The sequence below is a fragment of the Echinops telfairi genome, unplaced genomic scaffold, assembly GCF_000313985.2.
Source record: "Echinops telfairi isolate 266 unplaced genomic scaffold, ASM31398v2 ScPeMD7_9;HRSCAF=40, whole genome shotgun sequence".
Lineage (NCBI taxonomy): Eukaryota > Metazoa > Chordata > Mammalia > Afrosoricida > Tenrecidae > Echinops > Echinops telfairi.
The window spans coordinates 65,574,225-65,600,437 of NW_022103906.1; positions in this window are offsets into that span (position 1 = coordinate 65,574,225).

Sequence of the window (26,213 nt, forward strand, 5' to 3'; positions counted from 1 at the left end):
AATTGATGTATGCATGGATTGTATAAAATGGTATGAGCCCCCAGTAAAATGATTAAAAACATAATAGAGGCACTAAAATGTTTAACAATAGCATTAATGGGAAGGACTTGGTGGGTATAGAATTTCTTGTTCTTGAGTGATAACAGAAAATGAAATGTGAATTTTGAAGAGTTGAAACTCTGGTTTCACCATGAAAAAAATTTTAAACCTTTATTTTCATTTTTAATTATATACTCTCCCATAGTTTAACAATTTCAAAGCCGAATAGAAACTTGAGTAAGCAAGATAACATTTCATAACCTATTTTCCTGATTTCTTTTTCTTTTCCCTAGTGCCTTGGTGACATAGTGGCTTAAAAAAAATGGCTGCTACCCAAAAGGGCAGCAGTTTGCACCACTAGCTGCACGGCAGGAGAGAGATGTACTAGTGTGCTTCCATAAAGACTTCCTATGGACTTCCTATGGGAATGGGATAGTTTGTTCTGTCCTAGAGGGTCATTATGAGTCTGAATTAATTCAATTGGCAAAGTTTTTTGTTTCGTTGTTAGTTTTATTTTACTCAAAATACACAGCTTTTGTACAATTATCTAGACCATCGACCCTTTCACAGGGGTAGCCCAAGACCACCAGAAAACACATCTTTCTGATGGTCTTAGGAACAGAGACACCATTTCTCTATCCGACTCCAGGCGGGTCAGCCCACATGCAGATACGCCCACATAGAGTACCCGGTGTGAAGACTGCTACCCATGCAACACCATGCTTCAAGACAAAATGTCATTTATTTGTCATTAGAAATAAATATTTCACAATATACAATTGCATATTATTTTTGTGATGAATCACTATGCTTTAATTATGTTCAATTTGTAATAATGAAAATACATCCTGCATATCAGATGTTTACATTATGATTCATAACAGTAGCAAAATGAAAGTTATGAAGTACAATGAAAATAATTTTATGGTTGGGGGGTCACCACAACATGAGAAAATGTATTAAAGGGTCACAGAATTAGGAAGGTTGAGAACCACTGATTTCCTAGACAATATATTTCTGGATTGATCTTTAATCACCCATCCAATGTATGCTATATATAACCCAAATATTTCTATCTCATTTAAAGACAAGTGAATTATGTGACTGGTAGAAAAATCCCAAGTTTAAAGTAGATTTCAGGACAACAGATCATATCCTTGCTTCAGGCAGTGAGATCCCATGCACTTTATCATTTTTCTCAAAAAGAAATTTTTCCTGTTGAATATTGCATTTCTAGGCACTGTGCATCTTGAAAACACTATTGCTCTCAATTGTAATATTTTTAAATTGTTGGATACTTGTTACTCTATGGTTGTTGTGCACACACACTTTATTCCCTTCTTCATTTATTGGTCTTTCCTTTTATTTTGAGACCATAACATGGAACGATTCAGTTAGAAGTTTAAATAACGTTTTATTTAATTTTCTTGTTATGTCATCCATTAACCTATATTAAATTCTATTTTTATTTCTGTCTTCAGTTGCTGTCCATTAGAGAGAAAGAGGTAATCATTTTCTCCATTCAGGTTTTGTATTGACATGTCTTTTCCTTTAAATAGTGCTTATGTTCCCATTGTATTTGGCGCTGCCCCCAACCAGTTCCTCTTGTTTGTTTCCACTCCCAGTGGACCTATCGCTTCCCGTGGTGACCCCATCTTCAAGAAATTGCAATCACGCTTGTCTAGTACTCCAAGCAGGAATACTTCTTCACATGCATTTGCTTCTACTGTATGCTCCACGAGGACAGTGGTAATCAGTTGTCAATGGTTTCTTTCCAGCAGGGAGAACAGTTCTAGTCCCGGACCATACACCTCATGTACATCTGTCATCCATCTGTCAGTGGGGGGTTCCTGGATTCTGTAACGCTGAACAGAGTAAAGTAGAACATCCAGATTTAGATGGATTAGGAAGAAAGATCTAGAAATCTATTTCTGAAAATCAGTTATTGAAACCCTATGGCTCACAATGATCTGATCCTCCAGAAATAAGACGTAGCATTCTGCCATAGGTATATATATATATAAAGCCATCGTCTGGTTTAGTAAGCTTTATTCAACATTAATTTAGAAGACTTTAGAGAAAAATAGATTATGTTCGCTCATTCTACTGCTTAAGTATAGGAAAGTGTGACCGATGGAGGAAAAATTACAATTTAGATACGAAAACATCACATTCAGAATTTGAGCTGTTATAGAAGATCTGAATATCAACTGATACGCGTATTTAAAGCTTACCTTATATCTCAGATGGATTTCTGGGAAAAGACAAGTTAACCAGCAGACATGCTCATTCCTATCTTTCCCTTATGAGTTGTTTCAGCAAAACGTTGGCAGAGTTCTGCCATGTCTTTTAGGGCTTATTTACCCATCACCTCACTTTGAAGCTGGCTGTTAATCTGGATTAACCTTCATAGTACATAATGGGGCTCATCATTGTAATAATAATCACAATTATGGTGAGCACTATTGTCAGCATCAACCGTAATTGTATACTCATGTTCCCTGAAACTGGAGCACTGCAGAAGAGAAATTAGGTGAACACAAAAATTTATCACACTCTGTGTCTTGATTCTACATCTTTGTTTCTGTTTTAAAAGCTTTCCCCATTTCCTTCTATTCAATCTGTCTTTAAAACTAGAATGAATTTATATCCTGGTTTATCTGTATAATGACCTGCCTATTGTACAAACATAATTACAGTCATATGGTGTTTCATTCCAGGATGTGCTCCGTGAAATAGGCAGTTATGTGATTTGGACATTGTGTAAGCACAAAATCCATTTATTTTGGCTGTCCAAGCATATGTGGTATAGGCTATATAGGTAATGCAAACCAAGAGGAAGTGATTTGGAGAGAACAGGGTTTACATGAGGAAAGTTGTGCATTAGAGTTATATTCTTTTACAATAAATTACTCAATTTGTATTTTGAAAAAAAATCTGAGAAACTAGACTTGATGAAGAACATGACACCAGAAATTAAAAAGGTTCATTAACAACCTTTGATATGCAGGCGACACAATCTTGCTTCCTAATAGAAAGTAGGCCTTGCTTTTTCCTTGTGCAGCTTCTGCTTGCCATTCAGAAAACGGAAACTACCATTTTTTGGATGCGGCATGCTTTAGTTATCAAGTTGTCCTTCTTTTCTCTTCTTTTTTAGCACTTTAAAGAGATCTTTGGCAGAATATTAGGCCCATCCATGCAATAAAGTATTCGACTTAAAAAAGAAAGTTTTATCATGGATCAGGTGAAGATTTATAGATATATCAATTTTCTATTATATGATTCATGCATATTTTGTTTCACACCATTGATCACAACCCAACATTATAACTCATTCCATTTCTACTTTGTTTTCTCCCCATTCCTGCTCTTTCTGCTCTTGGAACTTTGTCTTTGGGAAATTATGTCCTTTTGATCTTGAATGATGGATTGTTCTAAGAGATCTATACCTTCCTATGGTCACTGGTCACCTAATGGACATGTTTATTATTTCGCTGAGAACTGAACCACCAGGATAAATTCAGTAGCGGGTATGAAGGGTGACTACGGGTCATATTCTTGGCAATTTCTTTAGTCTCTCTCCAACCAATAGGCCTCGTATTTTGTATTGTTTTGAGTTTTGGTCTAAGTTTTTCTCCCACTTTATCCAGGACCTTCTAATGTGATCCCTTTCAGAGGGGCTGGCAGTGGTAGCTGGATACATCCAGTGTTTCCAGATCAGGGTCCCAGAAGCTGAGATTCCCTTACTCTAGGGTCCCTTTGGACTAAATTTTACAGGTGTCCATGATTTTCCTCACTCTTCTTTTCCTTGAATGGTAACAGAACCATGGTATTCCTTTAGATATCTGTTCACAAATTTTAATGATCCCAGTTGCTACTCATCAAAGTAGAATGTAGGACAATTTTTTTCTGAACAATTTTTTGCTAATCGATGACCCTCAAGTCTATGCCCTTGAGCCCCCGGCCCAATGATTGAAATGTTTAGTTATGGCTGAGAAGTGTTCATTACTTTGCTCCTATATCCTTCTCTATGTTCACATGTTTATATGCAGCATATATACATTTATATGATAGAAATATTCTGTCAGGCTTATATATGTTCACACGTTTAGTCCCATTCTCCTTGTCACAGCTGTTTGTATGGTATTCACATATCCACTCATACGTATTGTGATGATTGCTTCTATCTCCTGAGAGAGAGGCAATGGAGAGCCTGGAGGCAGAGTAGGAAAAGAGACCCAAGAGGTGAAACGTATTGGGAGTGTCAGGACATTTGGAAGGATGATCTCAACAGCCTTGGGCAATCTTTTTTTTTTTTATTTTTTTTTAAAGGAAAATCTTATCTTAAGCTGCAGGCATACAACCCCTAAGCTGATTTTAAACTCCAAGGTCATTAAGCCCAAGACTCTTTTTTACTGACCTTTGCATGTGTGCTTTTTTTTGGCTTTTCTCAGGCAAGACCCAACCAAGAACAAAGCATGACCAGGCTTTTGACTGGACCTGAAAACTAGGACCAGTCCTGAGATTGGTCCATCCATAACCTGGAGACACAGACAGACCAAGTACCCCACATCTGATAAAACCCTCTAGACACTGTTCATTCAATAGCAACTCACTCGAGTCCCACCTACTGCGTCAGGTGCTTTCCTTTACTTTCGAGATAAACTTTGAAGAAGGGACTCACCGACCATAGTTTATTATCAATGTGTTTATCAACTTAAGATGAGTCCATCTTTCTGCTACTGGGAGTAATCTGGCGATGCACATGGGGGTATGTATATTTATTAGTGTTATAGTCCTTTGTTATCTAGGATATACACCTAGCACTGGGACTGCTGAGTCATAAGATATTTCTATTTCCAACTTTTGTTTGTTTGTTTTTATTTTTTTTAATCATTTCATTAGGGGCTCATACAACTCTTATCACAATCCATACATACATCAATTGTGTAAAGTGCATTTGTACATTCATTGCCCTCATCATTCTCAAAACATTTCCTCTCCACTTAAGCCCCCTGCATTAGGTCCTCATTTTTCCCCTCCCTCCCCACGTTCCCCTCCCTCCTGAGCCCTTGATAATTTATAAATTGTTATTTTGTCATATCTATTTCCAACTTTTAAGGACGTGCAATACTATTCGCCACATTGGTTTTTACCATTTTGCAGTCAGATCAGCAATGTATAAGGTTATTGGCTCTCTACATACCAGTATTTGTTGACTTTCTTGATTTCGCTTTTGTTTTCAACTTGAATGCTAATGATGGAAGGAGAGGATATCTCATTGCTGGTCTGATTTACCTCTCCTCGTTGACTAATGACCTCATTTTCATTGGCTGCCTGTGTGTCTTCTTTGGTGCAGTGTCTGCTCATGTCCTCTGCTAGTTTTTTACTTGGATCATTTGTCTTTTCCTTGTGGAGTTATTGAAGTTTAATAATATAGATTTTGAAGATTAGTTCTCTGTCCAATAAGTCATTGTCAATATTTTTTTCAGTCTATGCTGAAGAAAAGTTCTCTTTCAGCCTTTGGTAAAATATTTTCATATGCATGTGCCTAATTTTCAAATGTTCCAAGTCATCTAGTTTATCTTGTGAGAATTTTTAATTATCTTTGATAGAGTATTTATGCCATGAATGAGGGCCCCTATATTTGTTGCTATTTTTTCCTGGATGGTGTTTAGAGTTTTAAGTTGTATATTTCATTATTTTATGACCTGTTCAATTTCTTCTTTTGTTATTGGTCTGCTCGAATTTTGTTCCTCAGTCTGTGTTTGTTTAGGTTTACCCATTACTGCTAAGTTTTCAAATTTGTTGCAGTATTATTCTTCATAGTATTCTGTTATCATTTTTAGTTCAGTTTGTTCCACTGTAATCTCATACATTTTGTTTCTTATTCATGATATTTAAATATCCTCCCATCCCCCCTTTAGCTTTTCAAGTAGTTTTTCAGTTTTTCAAAGAAGCAACTTCTAATCTGATTGCCATTTTATATTATTTTTATGTTCACCATTGGACTGCTTAACTGCAGCTTCCATGAACATTAATTGTTGTTCTACCAAAAACTGAACTCCCTGCCATTGAATGATGCCAACTCATGGCGACCTTGCAGGACAGGTTAGGGCTGGCCCTGTGAGTTTGTGATTCTGTTACTATTCACAGGAGGAGAAAGGTCTATCTTTCTCCAACAGAGATGCTGGTACCTGCTCACTGCAGACCTAGTGAATCGCAGTCCAACAAGTGACCTCTATTCCACCCAATGAGAAAGAAATCCTTAACAACTTCAGTTCCTTCACTATGAGTCATGTTTTTATTGATTCAAAATATGATTCAGATTTTCATTTCCTTAGCATGTTAAGGTGGTGGCATAGGTGTGGAGTAGGCAAGTGGAGATCTCTGCCTCAACACTTTATATACAACAGATTTATAGAGTGTTTTCCGACACTCTGTTATTCTAGTTTACATCTGTAAAATACTCAACACATATATGCCATATGGATGGGTTACATTTTACAAACTGTTAAATGGGCCCTTATTAACACATTTTCTTTCAATATGCCCTTTTATTGTTTCTCTTTTATTATCTAATCAACAATCTGTCCTAAATGTAATCCATAGAAAACAACAATTTAAAATTCACATGTACATGCTAAATACATCTTAGTTTAATGCAGACCAGTTTATTAAAGACCAGCTGATTCCTTGCATTGACTTGAATTCTCAAAATTGCACAAAATAGATTAAGATGTTTCCGAATTTCGACACATAGTTAAGTTGGTGTCCAGGGCATTTTCATTCAACAAAGTTGGCACATTCTCTCCCAAAAGCTCTCAGAGAGTAAAACGTATCATGCTGGCAAATGTATGCAAAGTTTTGCTTTCATCCATGTGGTTTCAGAAATCTTGTAACAGCGCCCTGCAAGGGGATTAGTCTCTCAGGTCACCTTTCATTAAATAAATCCACCAAGTTTCAATTTACAGTGACATACACAACAATCACAGAGACCACAGTTCAATGACAATAACAGACATGCACAGGGAAAAAGATATAACAGTTAGATGCTTTTTGAACATTAATTTAGACAAGCAGAAAAATACTCTTAATGTTAAAATCATTTACCCAAAGGGCATGTAGCTTTACTAATGGCAACATGTTAGTTGATGCAAATTGTGCTCTAATTCTGCTTTCCTGACTAATACCTGGATGCATAGCTTTCTTGTTTGCTTGTTGTATGAGGCTGGGTTCTCTAGAGAAGCAAAACCAGTGATGCTTATGTGTATGTGGAAAGAGATTTATATCAAGAAATGGCTTACACAGTTACAGAAGCTGGAAGTCCTGTCCAGTTCAAGTCCATGGGTCAGATGTTAAGTTGAAGGCTTCTCCTGACTTATTTAGCTGTGGTGAACCGATGACCCAGGAAGCAGGAAGCCAAAACAGAAAGACCACAGAAAGACTTCACATCTGTGAAGTCATATGAATCAAAAGTTGGCCTTTGGAAGATGGCTCCTGGGATCAGCAATTGGCAGGAGGTTGATGAACTGGATGCCGGTCCCAGAGCCAGCAGAACTGACAAGCTTTCCCACAAAGTCGGCTTTGAAAGGAGCAGGTCATGCCCCAAGGAGTGTTTCTTCCAGCTACATAAAGGTTGTAGCATAATCACACATGCACACAAGAAATTCCATTAATAGAACTATTATTTAAATGTGCACGCCAATTATTAACCGAAAAAATCAAGCTCACTGTCAAGAAATTGAAATCAATTCATAGAAACCTATAGGATAGGGCAAAATTTTCTGGGATTCTAACACTTTATAAGAGTAGAAATCCTTGTCTTTCTTCCATAAACCTTGAAAAGTCCTATTAATTTATTCAGTCTGAAATTGATCAGCCATGCAACCAATATGTTTAGATAATTATTTGTGATTGGAATGCAAAAGTGGAAAACAGAGGAAGAAATAATAGTTCGAAAATATGACCTTGTTAATAGAAATTAAGTTGGAGTTTACATGATAGAGTTTTGCAAGACCAACCACTTCTTTATTGCAAAAACCCTTTTTAACAATGTACTGGTGCTGCACATGTGGACTTCACTAGGGGGGATACATAGAAATCAAATCAACTACATCAATCAGAATAAACAATGAGTTAGCTTATTATCAACAGACAAAATGAGATTAGGGTTTGGCAATAGAACAGACCATCTATTACTTCTATGCAAGTTCCAGTTGAAGTTGATGACAATTAAAACAAGTACAAGATAGTCAAAAGATGACCATGAGTACATTGCACCTGGTTTTCAAGGATGTCTCAAGAAAAAGTTTGACTCATAGAACACTAAAGAGATGAGATGGCATCAAAAATATCATAATGAAAAAAGGATAAAGTCATGAAAAAGACAAGTACTAGAGAAGAGATTAAAGGTGATGCCTGAAGAGACTCAGGACTTGCTCTTGATCATAGCATAGCTAAAGCAAGTGGAAGAAATTATTAAATAAAAGAGCTGAAGGGGAAATTTCAAAGGGCAGCTCAAAAAGGAAAGATTATAATGAAATGTGCAAATATCTAGAGTTAGAAAACCAAAAAAGAAGAGCAGAGGGGATTCACTATAGACTTAATCCATGTGTGGACCCTGTTTACCAATTTAGACTCCCAAGCCAGATGGCCACAATTTAACTCTGACACCATTTCTCCTTCAGGGATGGATTTTATAATTCACAATCCTTGGATCACACAGGTTGGTTTGCCTCTCTTGTGTAGGCCCAGTTGATGCCTCACTCAGATAGATACTTGTTTGAGGCAAGCCTTTAAGACCAGAATCTATTTCTTCTTACAGGCAGGCATTGTCTACTTTGTTTTGACACACTTTCTATAGTAGTCGTATCTTCAGTGATCTCTTCATGAGGGTGAGTATCATCAAGCAGGGCTAAATCATAAGAATTAATTGTGCTCTGATTGTGGCTAGGATTAAGTGTAAGCCCAAATCCATTCATATGAATCACCTGTGACTATAGAGCAGGCATGTGGATAGCCTTGCTATCATGCAGAGTGCAGTGGTTTTATGTTTTGTTTTGTCATATTTCATTGTTATTTTGTTTTTTATATTTTTCTGTATATGAAAGCAAGGATAGATAAAGGTATAGAGACAGTGACTACACTGATGATTTTTAAGAGGCATGGTGAAGGTGATATGAGAAGGTGGGTTGCTGATTACAATGAGTACAAGAAAGTAGCAAATGTTCTAAAATTGATCATAGAGATGATTATACAACTCTAATGTGATTGAATTGTATGATATGATATGGCAATAAATATCTTGAGAAAAAATGGAAAAACACACTCAACATATCTTAAAGTGAAAGAACTAAAGAAAAATTCAAAACTTGAATTGTAATATTGAAAATTTTTATGGGCAAAATACTGCACGATGCAGGAAGCATCAAAAGGAAGTCACTGCTTCAAAAACAAAAAGGAACTAGTCAGCATTGAACCATTTCAAGAGGTAGCACATGATCAACAACTAAAGATACTGATGGAAGAAGTCTAAGCTGCATTGAAGGTATTAGCCAAAGACAAGGCTCCGGGAGTTGATAGAATACTAGTTTATGAAGCACTGGAAGCCATCACTTGTCTCAGCCAAGAAGTTTAGACGATAACTACCTGGCCAACTGATTGAAAACGATGTTTGAACTCATGCCAAAGAAAGGTGATGCAAAAGAATGCTTAAATTACGGAACAATCTCATTAATATCACATTCAATTAAAATTTTGCTGAAGATCATTCATTCAACAATGGTTGCAGCAGTACATTGGCAGGAGCTATGAAAAATTCAGGCTGGATTCAGAGGAGGAATAAGGGATAACACTGCTGATGCCCAATGGTTCATGGCTGAAAGTAGAGCATACAAGAAAGATGTGTTTGTGTTTATTAATTTTACGAAGGCATTTGACTTTGTGGATCATAACTAAACTATAGATAGCAGGGACTATAAAGGAAATTCCTGAATGCTTCATTGTGTTCATGTGAACAAAATGCATGGAACAAGTGAAAGGTTGGGGATGGAGCCACAGAACAGATATAGAATTTAGCCAGGAATGTGAAGTTGAGAAAAATGTTATTGAGGCAGGGAATGAACTCCCGAGAGGGAAGGGAGAGTAGGAAAAGGGACAGGGGTATCTTGAGCCCCCGGGCAGGTTCTGAGACCTAATGAGTTAGGTCAGGGAAGTTGCACCTGACAGTGAGGCAATGAGCTTAAAGGCATGTGAGCCGGTAAAGGGAAGGAAGGTTCTTTGTGCTGTGGTTGCAATTTTCGGGCCAGGTGACATTTTGTTAGTAAATCATGTTGTTCCCAGAAACAATGCTAGGGAGGGGGGGGGCTGTGTTCTGTCCAGGGAGGCAAGCTCCGTGAAACGCTGAAGGCAGGTGCTTTGAAATTCAGCAGGTCATTCGTCTTCTTGAGAAGCTGGTACAAGGGGCTGCCTTGGTCCAGACCTGGCCCAAGCAACAAGAAGCAGTCATTTCAACAGAACAAAAAATACTACATGTTTTAAAATCCAGAAAATGTGCATACAAGTTGTGTAGGTTCACTATACTTACTCAAACTGTCTGATGAGCAAACAATCCGAATACCTGGACTATATGAAGAAGAGCATGACATAAGTGTACAAGGAAGGCTTTGTAAAAATCCTTGACGTGGATGCATTTGAATTACAGTGCTGCTTAAGAATATTGAAAATACCCCGAACTGCCAAAAGAACCAACAAATCTGTTTTGAAAAAAGTACAACCAGAATGTTCCTTATAGGAGAAGATGGTGAGACTTTATCTCAAGTACTTTGGACACATTATCAGGAGAGACCATGACCTGCAGAAGAACTTCCTATTGATAAAATAGAAGGGTGGGAGCAAGGAGCGCCTAGAGGAGATGCATTGACACAGTAGATTCAACAGTTGACACAAACCTTACCGTAATAGTGAGAATGCTGAATCAGGCAGTGCTTTGTTCAGTTCTACACAAAGTCCCTATGATTCCGAACCAACTCCAAAGCCATTAAAAACAGAGGAATAGTAAAAATGTTAGGACTGAGCTTATGGAATATACAGTATGTAGCAGGCACTGTGATACATATTAAACCAGGTCCAAGGTTTCTTTTATACCTTTTTTAAGTGATTAATTTTAAGTGATTCTTTTGTGTAGTTTCCTTTATTGTGGCTTACTGCTTAATATATCAACACAATGTGATTTTTTTTTATTTGGTTGTTGTTTTTTTGGTTTGTTTATGCTTCATATCACCTTGATTGATTTCGTTTTCAACATATGCTTATTTTATGTAAGTATGCATTGTAACATATACTTATTTTCTGGAGGAAAATATAGAAGCATGCATGAATTCTTTAACACAAGTATTAAATATACTAAATAAATTAAGTATAAAACATTCAAGGATAGATACTTTACAGAGGTAAAATTTACTTTTAATAGCAATGTTTGCTGAGAGCTACTATTCCCTAAGGACAGTCACCTTTCTATTCGCAACTCCTTTCTTCTCTACTTACATTTCATTTCAAAAGGCCTATTCACCAGCATGCCGTCTTGTTGTCTTTGCTGTAACAGCAGCTTTGCATTGTGGTGAGCCAGGTGGTTGCACTAAGATAATGCAGCCCATGTTCACACAATAGTAGAATCAGAGGTGATTGAAAAAATATGGACAGTACAATTTGCTACAGCTCAGTTCAATTTTCCCAGAACAGTAATTAGGCAGCAGGACTGATGAAATCAAGACTCTTCTTATTCTGGGGCCATATAGGCAGTTTTTTTTTCTGAATAAAATCAACACATTTTGTAATCAGATCTGATTCTGTTACAATTCCATGGATTAGAAATACTGTCAGTCATTTGGAAACATGATCTATGAGATCAGAGGTAAAGGCAAGGTCATGGGGTCAAAGCACTGGTGTTTTAGATGTAGGAAGTTCTGAAAATAATGCCTGGCCCAGACATCTATGGAAGATAGGATATTACACTATAATTTATAATTTAGTGTCTCTTAAATTTTATAGTTATGTACCACTTATTTATTTCTTCGACTTAATTAACAATGAGGAAACTACAAATTCTCAGAGCTCTCCATTCTATTGTAAAATTTTGATTAATAAAATATTCTTTGTATTTGGATAAAATCTGTTTATAATACTCAGAATGAGGCACCTGTGATTTATATTAAAAATGGTGTAGATATGGTAGCACACTCTTGGGTCCCTAGAAGTAGCTTCTCTAGAAATGGCTATACTCATCCATTGTGAGATTTAATTATAAATCCTATTTATCCTTGTATATGCCTTCCAGCTTTTCAAAGCATTTCTTAAAGTTTATTTCACATATTTAATACAGTTGCTGAATGAAAATGATACAGTCATTGAAATAAGATTTTATGTGATTTATTCATTGTGTGAACATACCTACATAGTAAACGACAAGGACAGTGGATGCATCTGACTTTCTCTGCCTTCCCTATTGCCATGAGGTGGGAGTCAAACATGCCTTTACCCTCCATCTTTCTTTACCCTATTCTGACTCCAACCATTCCTCCCTCAGAACTCTTCTTCTTTGATGGGTTAGATAATTCTTTGCTATGGCAACAGGAACTCACTGATAATATTCAAGATTAGGGGAGTTTTTAGGAATGTTTATAGGTTATCATAATTCAGGTTCTAGAAACAGTAAGGATGCAGTTATTAATCTACAGCAGTACCTCTTGTAATGCAGCAGCCAAATCTTTCTGCATTCCTCAGTCTCTCAGCTATTTGGTCCCTTGGTCTTTGCATCCATGGGACAGGAAGCCAGTCTACTTACTGCTCTGTCCCACAGTTTCATAGTCTTGGGCCAGATGGAGAGAAGGTACCTACAGCATCAGCACTATTCCTCTGAGTGTCCGTGCCATAATCCCTGGTGGATCTGGTCAGGGCCACCTCTGCCAATTCCAGAGATGTACATGTTCTTCCATATGGTCCAATGATTTTTCTCTGTGTCCCAGATGGCTCTTATATATTGAGGAATGGCTTTGATGATGGAGCTGTTTGCCTTTTAATTGACTATACCCCCCAAAGGAAAAGGAAAGGCGATACCTTAAGTCTCAGACTCTTCTAGACATAAAAGATGTCCCAAGGAAACAAAGGGTGTGACTTGGTTTATGTACACTCTTTACTAAGATCATGGCTTAACACTACCTTAATCTTATAAAATAAATCCCTACAAAGTAAAATCAGAGCCATGGTCATAAATTCCAGAAATACAAGAGAGAACCCAAAAAACCCCAGAATTGCTCTGGGTAAAGCAGAGCTTTCTTAGTCAGCATTTTTCCTGTTAGGCAAGCATCCATCAACTTGCTCTGAGTTAGTGCACCCAGTGGCTTCACCTGGGAAGGTTCTGTCTGATCACAGTGAATTTTTTCACAGCAGAAGTTTCACTCAAACCTTGTTTTTTGTGATGGCCAATTTAAGGGAACAGAATGCAGCTGTGAAATTTTGTTCTCTGCTCAGGGAAAATTACCACACAAACTGTTGTGATGTTGAACACAACTGAAAAGGACAGCATTATGGGGAAAACTCAAGTGTACCAGTGGTTTTCTCATTTCAAAAAAGTGAAAAGTTTACTGATGACAAACCTCCTTCTGATGTCTGTCAACTTCCTGAACAGATGAAAATGCCAGCCAGTAGATCATTTGGAATTCATTTCACCAGGTCAGACTGTTAATCAAGCTTTCTATTTAGAGGTCCTGAAAAGGTAGCAAAACAATGTGTGACAAAAATGGCCTGATTTGTGGCAGACAGGGGACTGGTTTTGCTACCCCGACAGTGCATCTGCTCATGCAGCCATCTCAGTGCGCCAGTTTTTGGCAAAAACCAGCATGCCTCTCTTGCTCATTGCACTTTACTCACTTGACCTCACTCCATGGGATTTATTTTTGTTTCTACAAATGCAGAGGGACATGAAAGGACAGTGATTTGACTTAATAGAGGTGAAGTAAAAACAAGGGAGGTAGTATGAGCCATCCAAACAGATGAGTTTGAAAAGTGTTTTCCAGAATGGAATCGCCAATTTGACAACCGTATTAAGTGTAATGAAGAGTACTTTGAAAGTGATAAGGTTGTTTTCTAAATACATAGCTTTGAGGGAAAAAAAACATTTTTGGGGGGGTGGTACCCCCTCATATAATATATCACATAAGGAATTGTGGCCAGAAAGACCATATTAATTTACTGTATCTAATATAGCACTCACTGATTTCCACACTCATGTTATTTAGTAATATTTTGGTGCACTTCCAAATTGATCCTCTACCTTCATTTCTATCACTAACATTGGTTCTGCTGCACATGATACATGTGGATGATACATTTTATGGTAATATTTTTGTAAAGTAAACTAAATGCTACTACACTCTACAGATGCTCAAAACTTAAGATTAGATATTTCTCCCTACACATCAAAGCATAGACTTATAGTGACTCTTTTACATATAAGTAGGGTAGATTCACATTAAGGTAATAATAAAAAAGAGAGTGGAGTACATACATAAGCCAGTGTCATATGCATATACAATGACTATCAAAAGGCATAATTTATACAACTGCATACACTGTATGTCATTATATGCAAGGATTTTTAAAAGTTCATGGAAAAATGGAATTAAAAAATAATTAAATATACCTTGGAATTTTTGAAGCCCTCCCATATGCCTGCCAGTGCAAATACTTTGTATTCAGGGTCATGAGATATACGTATTGTGTGCAGAAAGCTATTGTATTCATTACATCTGGCTGCATCCACAATGTTCAATTCTCCAATTAGATTTTTTGAGTGGTATCATAACCTTGCTATCATTGTCTGATGCCATCAAGTCATTTCCAACTCACTGTGCACCACAGAATGAACCGCTGCTGGTCTTGCACCATCTTCACAATTGTTATGTTTGAACACATTGTTGCAATGACTCTGTAAATCCGTCTTGGGGAATGTCTTTCTCTTTTTCCCTGAATCTGTACCATGCATGTTGTCCTCTCCAGAAACTCATCTCTCCTAATAACCTGTCCAAACTGCATGAAAAGTAGTCTCACCTTCTCACTTCTAGGAACAGTCTGGCTGTATTTCTTCCAAGACATTTGTTTGTACTTTGGGTAGTCCATATTTAATTGTTCATCACCAGTGTCGTAGATCAATTGTGCTTATTCTTTGTCAGTATTCATTTAACCGTGTCCATATGAAGTCACTGATAATATTTTGACTTGGGTCAGGTGCACCTTAATCCTCAAAGTGACATCCTTGCTCTTCGACATTCTAAAGAGGTCTTGTTCAGCAGATTAACTCAATGCAATGCATCTTTTGATTTCATGACCGCTACTTCCATGAGCAGTGGTTATGCATCCGAGCAAGATGAAATTCTCGTCTCTGTTTATCATGATTGTACCTACTGTTTCAGTTCTGAGGGTTTTTCTTTTATTTTTTACGTAGAATTGTCATCCATACTGAATGCTGCAATACTTGGTCTTCACTAGCAAGTCCAGCAAGTCCTCCTTATTTTCATCAAGTAAGGCTTTGTCATTTGCATATTGCAGGTGGTTAATAAGCCTTGTTCCAAAAATGATACCAAAGTCTTCTTGGATTATTTGCTCACCAAGACAGATTGAATAAATATGGTGAGAGGCTCCAACTCCGACTCGCTCCTTACTTGATGTCAAGGCATGCACTATTCCCTTGTTCTGTTCACACACTGCCTCTTGATCCATGTATAGATTCCACGTGAACACAAGAAAGTATTCTGGATCTCCCATTCTCAAATTCTACCCATACTTTGTGATGATCCACACAGTCTAATGTCTTGGCGTAGTCAATTCTGATATTCTTTTTTTTTTTCAGACAAAATCCATCAGACAACAGCAATGATATATTTTGTTCTACATCCTCTTCTGAATATAACCTAAACCTCTGGTAGCTCCCTGCCATAACCTTAGGGATCATAATCTTAGAGTATAAAAAATGTACATGTGGTCAGAAGTTGCCTAACATGGCCCATGACTACCCTTTACTCCAGGTTTCTTCGATCTTGAGATCAGTGGGCCTCATTAGGAATACTGTATATCTCTCAATCAAGTATAAATAAAATTAATATTGGCAATAAAACTGAAATGGATTAGTGAAAATAATTACAATAGCTAAATTTTATTTTGTACTTATTAGATCAGGCATTATTCTAAGTATGCAATATGCATTAATTATTTTTATCCTTAAATTAGCTCTTTGAGCTAGACATTAGACTCATCATACAAATTGAGAAGTATACCAGCAGAGGGTTAAAGGAAACTCATTAAGATGAACCAGTCATTAAACGTTGGAATTAAAATTTGTATGTTACCGCTCTAGTGTCATAGTGTCAGACTTCAGACTAGTGACCTTCAAGTGACTGGCCTTGGATTGACAGTCTAGGAACATTATATTAACGTAAACTTGAGATTTCACTCTAGTCCAACTGAAGTGGAAGCCCTCGGGATATATAGATTTAAAGAAACTAGATCTCAGCAAGGCTGGCAGCTGATTATGATACAGGCCGATGTAAGAATTATTGCTTTACCCTATACTCTTACAGAGTCTGTCAAATTCAAGCCACACATTATGTTCAATCAAATAGACTAGAAAATAAGGCTCTGGCAGGGGTGGTGGGGGTGGTGGAGAGGTAGTAATCTTACAAGATATGAAAATATGGACTTAGAGAAGGTCAAAACATGCTCATAGTCATCCTGACAAACAAATGTACAAATGTGTAAGGAACATGTCACCTTCCATAAGCCTATCATAAAAACCAATTATGAACAACTGTATCAATGTAAAGCAATTATTATTTATTAACATTTAATATCTTTGGAAAATCTACTGGGCCTCTTGAATGTAGAAGATTGAGCCACTCACTGAGAGATCCCCAATAACCCTTGTTTAAACATGAAAGATGTGCCCTTTTATTAGGAGTTAACAGTGTCTTTATTTCATTATGCCTATGTTTGCTGTGATCATAAAAATCTAGTCTATAACTCGTTGGCTAAATTATATCTCCAAAATTCATGAAAGGAAAAATGGATTATCTGTGTTCCAGGTGTACTGAAGACATTTGAAAAAAAATAAGGCAAAACAAAACTATGCATTTTGCTGCACTTCTTAAATATATTTCTTATTGAACAAAATAAAGGTCATTAAAATTTCTTGAGTAAGATTTTAATAATAGTTCTGAGCATATTGCCAAATGATTTATCTTGATTATTGAAATGACATATATTTCAATATATATTTATATATTCTCTATACCTCGATGATACAATATATTATATAATGATATGCAATCATTTTATATATGGAATTAACTTATGTGATTATCAAGTTATCAGTTTCAGGTACAGTTAACTTTGGCCATGAATTCAAAACATATCAAAAGCTATCTAGGTCAATTAATTGGCTCTATAATGTAGTAAGACAATCTCATTAAGAATTAAGATGCACCTGCCAAACTGCTGCCTGTGGCAAGGGTAGAATTCAGCAACAAATGCTATTATCATACTTTTTAGGTTACTTCTTAGCTTAAACTACTTCATCCAAAATTATTCTCAGAAATGGAGAAGATATTTTATTGTTTGGTTTTAATGGAGAGGAAGCGTGCAAAATTAGATCTCCATGTATATGTAAAATACACGAATAGTGGTGCCACTTACTTCCAATTATTCTTCCAAATGTAGATGGCGAATGTCAGCTGTGGCTAATAAAAAGAGCACTTAGTTTTGGAATCAGAAGCCCTAAATTGTTTGCTGCACGCCATCTGTATGACCTTGGGCAGCTCATTCCAATGATTCTGAGTTGCATGGCCTTATACGCAAACAGATTGACTAATGTTTCTCTCTTGACCACACAGGTTGTGGATGAGGAGTCCTTGTAACTTATAGGGAAATATTTGTGTAAGAGGTAAAGCTCTGGAAAATTACTTTTAATAGCTATTCATCTACATCCCTTTCCATTCTGTTTCAGATAATGAGGGGCTACTTGCTGAAATTTTCTTTTTCTTAGTATTTCATCTGTTTATTTAATATTACAGAGAATAAAATGAAACAGTCAAGCATGATATGGACTTTGATTTATATAATGCTCTTCTTTATGTAATATTAATAATTGGGCATGGGGGTGGGGGACAGGGAAGTTAACATTCAATGAAGAAAAGTTGCTACTGATCGTTGTAAAGTTTACAAACCATTGCTATCAAATTGTTGCTTATAATCACCACATAGGACAATGTAAGAATGCTTCATAGGCTTCTAATGCTGTGAGCTTTCTTGACTCACCCTCATATCTTTTCCCTGTGGAGTAGTTGATGAGCGTGAACCACTGTTTTTTATTAGCATCTGAGTGCTTAACCATTGTACTTCCTAGGCTCCTTGTAATCAATTCAAGGATAAAAAACCAAACCCAAACAAAAAAGTTTCTGATAAGGATTTGCAAGTGGATGTCAAGTAACTTAGGCAAGAATGCACTTTAAGATACAGAAGCTTGTGATACAAAAATAAATGTAGGGAAAGCCAATCTCCTTTATATGAAATTGTGTTTGATTGACATCTTTGTCTGTAGAAAATAAGATAATAAAACTAGTGAGAGACAATATAAGTTTCCTATTTTTCTATGTTGCCTCTATCACCAGATCTTACATTTAACTGAATTTCTACAATAGCAAAGTTTTTTTTAAAAAAAAAGAAAATACATTTCCAACTTGAATGGACCCGTATCTTACTGATAAATGACTTTGTGTACCGTCTTCTTCAGAAGTACTTCGAAATCATAGTTGAGCTCAATAAGAAAGGAAATAAGGAAACATACTTCATCCATTCAAATGCAATTCCTTCCAGCATCACACAGCTTCAATATTTTCATTCACCTCAAATCATGTAATTCTCAATTCATTTTACATAGATTTAGATATTAACCTTTTCTTATATGACATTGTTATTTTCATCATTATCTGGAATTCCTTTTCTGACTGGAAATTGTGTATATGGAAATGAAAAGGTACATCGAGTAACGAAAGTGTGACTCTCCTTAGGGAGCTGACAACATAATGGAATGTTGTTTGTATTAAAAGTGCAATTCTAGCTGAGGTTTTATGTTTTAAATACCTAATAATCCAAATTATCACGAAGTCAAAGTTACTCCCTGGTGGTCTATTAGGAAGCAGTATTCACAAGGGCACAAGTAAGTTGCTATTAGGTATATTTCTACTCAGCACAGGGCAAAATTTCTGTTTTTAATTGACTTAATTAATATTTCCTCATGGTGAAAAGAAGTATAATTTGAGCAACTGGGAATTATAAAAGGAAAATCATATCTATTGTTTGACTGAATGTAAAGAAGACTGTGATTTATAAATCCTTACTTTAAGATGATTATGTGCTTGATGTATGGAGACAAATTTATTATAGCATTATTTTGAATCTGAGTAATTAGATAGGCCAAGCCAAATTTTCTAGAAGTAATAATTGGCATCTAAAAATAATATTGAACATGTTTCTTATGAGGAAGTCACACATGAGGTTGCAAGGCTAACACGGGATTGAATTGGTTCTAAAGAGAAGAGATTCTAAAACAAGCAGGTCAGCCTCATCATTGAAAATTTGTTTATTTTTTTAAATAATTGCTATAAAACTAAGACTCATATTTGAAGAAAGACATCAGCATCTCAGTTGAAGTGTGGTGATGATATCAGCAAATAAGTCAGTAAGATTTCCCTTCTAAAATTTTAGCTCCTCTACATCCAAGTGCCTTGTTCAGGTTTTCCAGAATAATCATGTTACCTCCTGGCTGCCCAAGGTCTCCCATTGTGAAACCTCGAACTGATACTATTTCAAAATCAAGGAGACCATAAGTTTTAGTCTTTAAGATGCTTAACTAGAAGCATATATCTGCCTACGATGTACTTTCTTAGAAGCAGAGAGTCACACTAACATTTTATTTCCCTTACTAGAAGCCCTGGTGGTGTAGTGGGTTAGTGGGTTACATATTGAGCTGCGAACCAGCAGGCACTGGGCAGAATCAAGATGAGGCTTTCTACTCCCATAGAGAATTACCGTCTCAGTAGATCCAACCCGGCACGTGTCCCCTGTTCTACAGGGTCACTACAAGTCAGAATCCACTCAATGGCAGTGAGTTTGGTTTTGCAATGCTGTTAACTTTAGGAAGTTACTTAAATGGATCAAGGTGGTTATCTTTATCTATCAAACTTGCTTATCAACCTCAACACTAGGAATAATGTATAAGAAACAGTTCAGTAGCTGATACCAACCCAAACTCACTCCCAGCGAGTCAGTGGGAGTCACTTACTAACCCTCAATGGGAGGCACTCAGTAACCCTATAGGACAGGGTAGAAGTACCTCTTTGAGTTTCTGAGACTATCATTGTTTATTGCTGTAGAAAGCCATGTCTTTTTCTCTCAGTAGCTGAAATCTCAAAATTCACGGTCATTGAGTTACTGTTTGCTTACAGGGCCCCCCTGTGGGTTTCTGTGGAGGAAGGTCAGATGCTTACAGACATCCTCCCTGAAGGCATTTAGTCACCAGAATACACAGTAGGCCCTGCTCCCTGCTGCTGGGAACAATGGACTATTTCTCCCTGAGACTTGTGACCATTAGCTTTGTTCCTATAGATGGAGTTCACACCCTACCGATAATGGTCTCTATCAGTTGAGCCAGGGAACAGTTCAAACCGGCTCTGTGACATCCAAAGTTAGGCTGCCATCCTGTATCTAGGATCACCCATCTTGCCACATGTATGCCCCCAATCCCTCGTCTTCCTATTGTGTGGATACCCCTAGGTCACCCCCTCCCATTACTGCATTACCTATAGCACAACCCCTTCCTGTGACATATGTCTTCACCTGTAATTAGGGGCTTGCATGTCCCCGGAGAATATAAAAACCTTGGTTAGCATTAAAGATTCTCTCTCTCTCTCCATGTGGACCACCAAGCAGGGCTGAGGTGAACATGTTACCAGGACATGTGTCTGACTCCATTAGTTCAAAATCTCTCTCATCTCTCATGCTCTCTATGACTTTACTATAATCTTTACTTATTATCACTGTACAGTTGTGCCTACCGGATCCGTAATGTACTAGGGGCTGGCTTCCCCTTGCAGGTTTCCAAGACTGTAACTATTTATGGGAATAGGAAGCCCAGTCTCTCTGCCATAGAGGTGCTGGTGGTTTTGAACTGCTGGCCATGTAGATCAAAGCCCAGTGCCTGACCAAGACACCACCTGGGCTGAAATTGAAGAAGGAGAGAATGTTATCTAATTCTTAAATGGAAAAAAGGGGCAGGGAACCTTTCTGGCCAGAAAACTGAGGCGCTATAGAGCTGTCGATAAGCCTTGATTGTGAACTGCAAAGTCAGTGGTTCAAACCCAATTGTCATGCCATAGGGGAAAAATGAAACCATCGGCTTCCATAAAGATTTGCAGCCTTAGAAAGGTTTTATGATTTGGAATAGACTCAATGACATTGGGATTGTTTTTTCATGTTTTGTTTGTTGGATTATTGGAAATACATTTTGAAATTCTAGGACCTCCTGAAAGGTATTTACAATAAATCTAAGAAAGGGTGAAGGAAAAAAAAAGACAAAAAACTTTTTTTAAGTTCAGAACTTTTCATTAAAGTTTCTGGAACCCAGGAGAGCATACACTTTCTGGACTAGAAGGACTTTATGTATGGATTGCCAGATGGGTAGATGCGAGAACCATCTAAATCAAGCATGGTATTGTTAGAGTCCTTGAATACTAATGGGTATGTGTGACACAGCTTAAGTAGAGTCTAAAAAGTTCAGCAAGGGTCTTAGATTAAGAGTGCACCACAGGAGCAATCCTGCTAAAGGCTTTCTAAATGTGAGAAACAAGATGCAGTGGTATCCTTGCAACATCGATCATCTGTGTCACGTGAAGATAAGGATAAGGTAGCGCCAAGAATCACAAGGAGCAAAGGCAACAATGAACTGATCTCAGAAGAATGCCCAATCAGGAACAGAATTAGGATTTCAGAAGACCTAAAGGATAATACAAAGGATAATAGAGGGAAGCTCTATTTCCAGCCATTTGGAAATCAAGGTCTTGAGGTTTTGAGCTAATTCTATCTATCTATCTATCTATCTATCTATCTATCTATCTATCTATCTATCTATCTATCTATCTATCATCTATCTATCTATCATCTATCTATCTATCATCTATCTATCTATCTATCATCTATCTATCTATCATATATAATACATATATATATATATATATTATGGAGAATACCTATGATTGCTTTTATTTTCCTTTGTCAAAATAAGAAATCCAATGTTTTGTTTGTTTGTTGTTGCTGTTATTTTCCTAATCATGAGTGGCTGTGCTCATTTGCTTTATTTTAAGGTGATTGCAATGTGTACAATTTATGGAGGAAATAAGAATTCTGATTACCACCCTGTGAAGTTAATAACTTGAGCTAATATAAAATTATTTTTAAAAACACATTGACTATAGCAAACATAACAGAAAACGAAACTGTACAGAGCAAAGTGGGGTAAATTATTCTGGTATGTACAAATGTGCTTGACACATGGATGGATGGATTGTTATAAGATTTGTACGAGCCCCCAATAATATGATTTTAAAGAGAGAGAGAGAAAGGTATTTAGTAATGTCAAATAGTGGTGACATTCCACAAGGAATGAAGACAAAACAGAGTTTGCCGGAAATACATAATCTGATCCTTTAAATAAACAACTTAAATGTTCTCATTAGAGTTGAATGTCAAATTACAAATTATCATAGTGAGAATGGTAAAGAAATCAAACAACTTATTTTAAAATATATCATGATAGAGAAAATACAGAACTCTGTCAGTTATTTGAAGGAAGGAGGTGATAAATATGATAAAGAATAAGCCCGCTTTTATTCTTTTACTTCACTTAAAAATTAAACGTGCTTTAGGGTCACTGTCTTTATTTTTCCTGCCAGAAGTGGTATATATGAGATAATGCTTCAGCAGGACTTCAAGATACAATTTACATAAGGAAATGGCCCAGCGCCCACGGTCTCCCACTCCTGTCACAGTGCCTTCCTTTCCCCAGCCTGTACTTACGGTTCCATGAAGTTTCTTCAGATCAATTAAGTGAGGAAAAGAAAGCTTGTGTCTGGTTTGCAGATGGTTTTAATGTTATACAAACTCTACCTGGAATCATCCAATGGCAGCACAGAGCCTCTTTTGGGGACCACCCTGATGAACAGTTGTGAAGGGAAATCCTCAAAATGGCAGAACTTCAAGCAATGCAACTGTTTGGTCATTTGTTCTCGAAAGGAGAGAAAGCCAGGTGGGCAGTTTTGGAAGGGTTGTTGCGAACGGTTTGGAAGGATTTTCAAGGACTTGTAAGGACATGTTTAGAAAACTGTTGAATTCTGGGGAAAAGGTATGTGGATAGATTTTTTTGAATGTGCCAAAGAATTAGATGTATTTGTGTCTCATTTTGTGCTTGCCAAAGGGTTACCTTGGCAGAGGCAAATTTTTCAATCAAGTATATAGGATGATACATTTTGTGGTTACCATTCAGCCTCACTTGGCAGCCACTCCTGTTATTACCCTATGGATTTATAAACAAAAGTGTCATGAAGGAAAGGATAGGATTCATTCGTGGACACAGCAATAAGGACTTCCACTGGAGCCCAGTCTGTTAGCACTGGAATCCTAGCAATGGAAGTGGTCTTTTTTTTTGGTTGAGTTGACCACAACCCATAGTGACCCTCTGTACAACAGAAGGAAACACTGGTCAGTCCCAAGCTAGCACTACAATTATGCCTATCCTGAGTTCATTGTGGTAGCCACCATGTCAATCTGTCTTGTTGAGAACCTTTCTCTTTTTTGCTTTACCAAACATGATATCCTTCTCCAGCATGCGGCATAAGGGAACGGTTCCTGAGGTTATCAATCAGTCATCGTGGGGCAGGTTGATTGTATTGGCTTCCATCAAGGGGAGGAAAGAATTTTATTCTTATTGGAATGGATACTTACTATGAATCTGAATTCTCTTCTTTGCATATGATACTTTTGCCAAAATTAGTATCTGTGATTTTGCAGATGACCTTATCTTCCATCATAGTATTCCATACAGCATTGCTTGAGCTCAAAATACTTCACAACAAATGGACAGTGATGGGTCTAGGCTCATGGCATTCACTGTTTGACCACATTCTCTACCAGCCTGAAGCAGCTGGCTTGGTAGTACAATGGAATCACCTTTTAAAGACACAGTAAAGGTTCTTTCTGCAACAGGATGAGATCTAAATTTCTGCTAGTGTTAGGCTGAGTTCTTTAGAGAAGCAAAATCAATGGTATGTAAAGGTGCATGTAGATATAGAACTTCATATTAAAAAATGGCTCACCTAGTTGTAGAAGGGGGCAGGGCCATGTCTGGGCCAGTTCCACGGTCAGTTATTAGGGTGGATGCTTCTCCCAAGCTGCATAACTGTGAGTCGATTAACTCAAATCAGCTGCAGACCCCAGGGGGACCATCAACTGGAGGGGGGATGGAAATCCAAAGTCAGCAATCAGGCTTGAGACTACAGAGAGGGATGAATCCAAGGTCCACAGGTCAGAGGGCGTACTGTTGACAATTCCAGGAATGGCAGGCAATATAGCAGTCCATTGGCTCAAGTCCAAAAAAATGGAATTGGATGAAAAAATTCATGTCCAGACCCAGCCAAAAGGAATCGAGGTTTTCCATAGCATTTACTTATATTGAAAGAAGTAAAATTCTTTCAAGTTTTTGTATTAGAGTTGGAATCTGAGAAAGGGTGTTGTATCCTGACCTAATCCTCTAACAATTGATTGGCTGCTCATAGCAGATCCCATTATGAAGGTGGTCACATTGTGTTAGGTCACATTATGGGAGATTTCTAAATCAAAGTGGAGCTTGGGAGGTACAAAGGCATCATTACAAATTAAATGTAACAAAGATTGTTATCCTAGATGTTAGTGAGCTGAAAATGGACTGCTATTGGCCACTTTGAATCATTTGTTTTCTTCTAAGTGGTTTTAATTCTCTCATATAGTTCCTTGACAAAATTGGAATTAGCTGTTCTTGTTTTTTAAATATGGTTTAAATTACATATCCTGCTTTATTTTTTTGCATGTAGAGATGCAGATTTTCCAGCATCATTTACTAAAGAAACTCTGTTTTACTTTATTGAATGGACAGAGCATCTTTTTTGAGAATAAAATGACCTTAGTAATATAGGTGTATTTTTAGACAACCACAATAATATTATAAATAAGTAGACCATTTCTCTGCCCTGCTTAAAATCTCTCCATCATCTATAGAACAATATCTAAAGATCATAAATTTAAAAAATGCATTTGTTATCAATTCTATCTATAATTTTTATCAAATTCTATTTAAAAAAGAAACCTTAGTGGCACAAGGTTTAAGTACTTTAACTGGAAGACTGGTGGCTTAAACCCACAAACCACTCCAAAGAAAAAGATGTAGCATTTGGCTTCTATAAAGACATATATCCTTGAAAACTCAATGGAAAGCTCCACACTGTACTACAAGGCATTAGTCTTGCAAATGAAGCTTGAACCCTCATTGATTAAGCACTTGGCTGCTAATGAAAGGTTGTTTGGCAATTCAAACCCATCAGCTGCTCTTCAGGAGAAAATGTGGAAAATTTATTCCGTAAAGGTCATATTCTTGAAAACATTATGGTACAATTCTCCCCTGTTCTATATGGTTGGGATGTACTAGACAGCAATGAGTTTACTCTTGGAATGGCAAACCAATGTGCCACATAGGAGCACTGCCCCATAGGGTTTTCTGGCCTGTAATCTTTTTTTTTTTAAATCATTTTATTGGGGGTTCGTACAATTCTTATCACAATCCATACATTCATCCATTGTGTCAACCACATATGTACATTTGTTGCTGTCATCATTCTCAAAACATTTGCCTTCTACTTGAGCCCTTAATATCAGCTCCTCATTTTCTGCCTCCCACCCCATTCCCCTCTCCCTCATGAACCCTTCATAATGCATAAATTATTATTATTTTGTCATATGTTACACTGTCCGACTTCTCACCC